The following is a 2,500-nucleotide window of genomic DNA, read 5'->3' on the forward strand; positions in this document are numbered from 1 at the left end:
CATGCTCCTGCTGTACACTGTAATGTGGATGGCAGCAGGACGTACATGCCGCCCCTCCCCACGTCCCCACCTTGCCCCCTGCCTTCGCAAGCTGGTTGGTGAGAAGTTTGCATGTTCAATGCCCTTCGCATGCGACGTACTCAGGCTACGTTGTGGTGCGGCCTGTGTCAACTGTCCGCTGATGTCGTACGCGTGAACCACAATCTGTACTGCACATTCGTCCTTATGTACTGAATGATACATCGTGGCACATGTGTGACCGCACAACGACTGCGCCCAAAAACGGCGGACCATACAGTGCAAATATTGTGCACGCAGCTACGTGTCGTCTCCCTATGAGAGCTGGATTGCAGTGTGGTACGCCATAGAGACGTGTGGGAGGAACGGACGCCGTGGATGGCGATCAGCATGAGCTGTCTGTTGATGTATTCGGACCTAGTCGTCTCTCCTCACACACCGTGATGGCATGGTGCACCGCGTTCCATATCTGCGACATGCTACAGAGGCCGGTTGACAGTCGTTCGAGCAATGGACATCGCATACGTACGGGGGCCACCTTCCACGTATTGTCTAGGCGTGCACATTTTGTTGCGTGTATGTGGGCAGACGTAGTGTGGCGTGACACCTGACACAGGCATGCAATAATCGTTGAAGTTGCAAATGGCGATGGACGCCTGCGTTTTCTGGTGAAGTTACGCAAATGAACAAATGGTAACCTGTTGTGGTGCGGTTGTTCTCGCTAGGGGTGAATCGGTGATGGCGACGATAGGTTGAGGTACTAACCGGTTGTTCCAGCGATACCCACCATGCCGACGAAACTGAACGGCATCTGGGTGTGAAGCGATACGCGGCGGTGGCTGGGTGGGACCGTCCCCGGCCGGTGAGGGGGCGCCTCCCGGCGTGCTGGCCGCGCGGTGCGTGGGCGCACGCGCTACAGCCGGCTGGTGGGGGCGGCCAGTGGCAGGCGCGCCGGCCGACGGACGCGGCAGGCGTCGCAGCTGCGCGCCGGCGCACCCTGCGCGCGGCGCCGTGCGGCCAAAGTAGGTCCTCGCGGGCCCGGTGCGAAGCGCGGTGGACATCTTCAGTGTGCTGGTCCGATTGAGGACTGTGTGCGTTGAGGATGCGCCGCCGCCCGGCGCTCGGCGCCGCGACGCCGTCTGCTGCTCGGTCGCCCCAGCGGTTCTCGCTGGTGGTTTGTATCGCAGCTGTGCGGATGTGTTGGCGCGTGCGCTGTGCTGGGAGAGTTCGCTTCGGCACCCAAGTGGGGCTTTTGTCCTTCTGTGGCGCTGGCGTTGGAGCTGCCGGTCACCGTAGGTGGCGCGTGTTGTCTCCCGCCGGCAATGCCACGACAGCACGCTCCCGGGCCTCTGTCGGCAGCGGCAAGCTCAGTTGGGAGCACGGGTGGTCGCACCGAAAGCGTCTACTCGCCTAACTCCGGGCGATTGCGCCTCTCTCGAACCCGACCAAGTACTTGGGACGGCGCTGCGCGCCGCCGGGACCTGAGAGGGTTTCGAGGTGTATTGTGCAGGGGAGCTCAGCCTCCTCCTGTTTGCAGAATGATTGAGCGGACGCTTGCGTGTTCGCGCGGGCCCCCGGGACACACTCCCGGGCGGCCGGCTGCTCAGCTCTAGTTGACGCAGCTCCCTGGTTGATCCTGCCAGTAGTCATATGCTTGTCTCAAAGATTAAGCCATGCATGTCTCAGTACAAGCCGCATTAAGGTGAAACCGCGAATGGCTCATTAAATCAGTTATGGTTCCTTAGATCGTACCCACGTTACTTGGATAACTGTGGTAATTCTAGAGCTAATACATGCAAACAGAGTCCCGACCAGAGATGGAAGGGACGCTTTTATTAGATCAAAACCAATCGGTCGGCTCGTCCGGTCCGTTTGCCTTGGTGACTCTGAATAACTTTGGGCTGATCGCACGGTCCTCGTACCGGCGACGCATCTTTCAAATGTCTGCCTTATCAACTGTCGATGGTAGGTTCTGCGCCTACCATGGTTGTAACGGGTAACGGGGAATCAGGGTTCGATTCCGGAGAGGGAGCCTGAGAAACGGCTACCACATCCAAGGAAGGCAGCAGGCGCGCAAATTACCCACTCCCGGCACGGGGAGGTAGTGACGAAAAATAACGATACGGGACTCATCCGAGGCCCCGTAATCGGAATGAGTACACTTTAAATCCTTTAACGAGTATCTATTGGAGGGCAAGTCTGGTGCCAGCAGCCGCGGTAATTCCAGCTCCAATAGCGTATATTAAAGTTGTTGCGGTTAAAAAGCTCGTAGTTGGATTTGTGTCCCACGCTGTTGGTTCACCGCCCGTCGGTGTTTAACTGGCATGTATCGTGGGACGTCCTGCCGGTGGGGCGAGCTGAAGGCGTGCGACCGCCTCGTGCGTGCTCGTGCGTCCCGAGGCGGACCCCGTTGAAATCCTACCAGGGTGCTCTTTATTGAGTGTCTCGGTGGGCCGGCACGTTTACTTTGAACAAATTAGAG

At 58.6% G+C, this 2,500-nt stretch overlaps 1 non-coding gene across 1 annotated transcript in view; it reads left to right on the forward strand.

Moving 5' to 3' along the window:
* The first annotated feature begins 1,641 nt into the window (after window positions 1–1,641).
* LOC124761586 overlaps window positions 1,642–2,500 on the forward strand; it is a 1,909-nt gene continuing 1,050 nt past the window's right edge. Inside the window, exon 1 of the ribosomal RNA XR_007012434.1 lies at window positions 1,642–2,500. This exon is cut by the window's right edge and continues 1,050 nt beyond it. This is a non-coding gene — a ribosomal RNA (small subunit ribosomal RNA).

The sequence above is a fragment of the Schistocerca piceifrons genome, unplaced genomic scaffold (genome assembly GCF_021461385.2).
Source record: "Schistocerca piceifrons isolate TAMUIC-IGC-003096 unplaced genomic scaffold, iqSchPice1.1 HiC_scaffold_582, whole genome shotgun sequence".
Taxonomy (NCBI): domain Eukaryota; kingdom Metazoa; phylum Arthropoda; class Insecta; order Orthoptera; family Acrididae; genus Schistocerca; species Schistocerca piceifrons.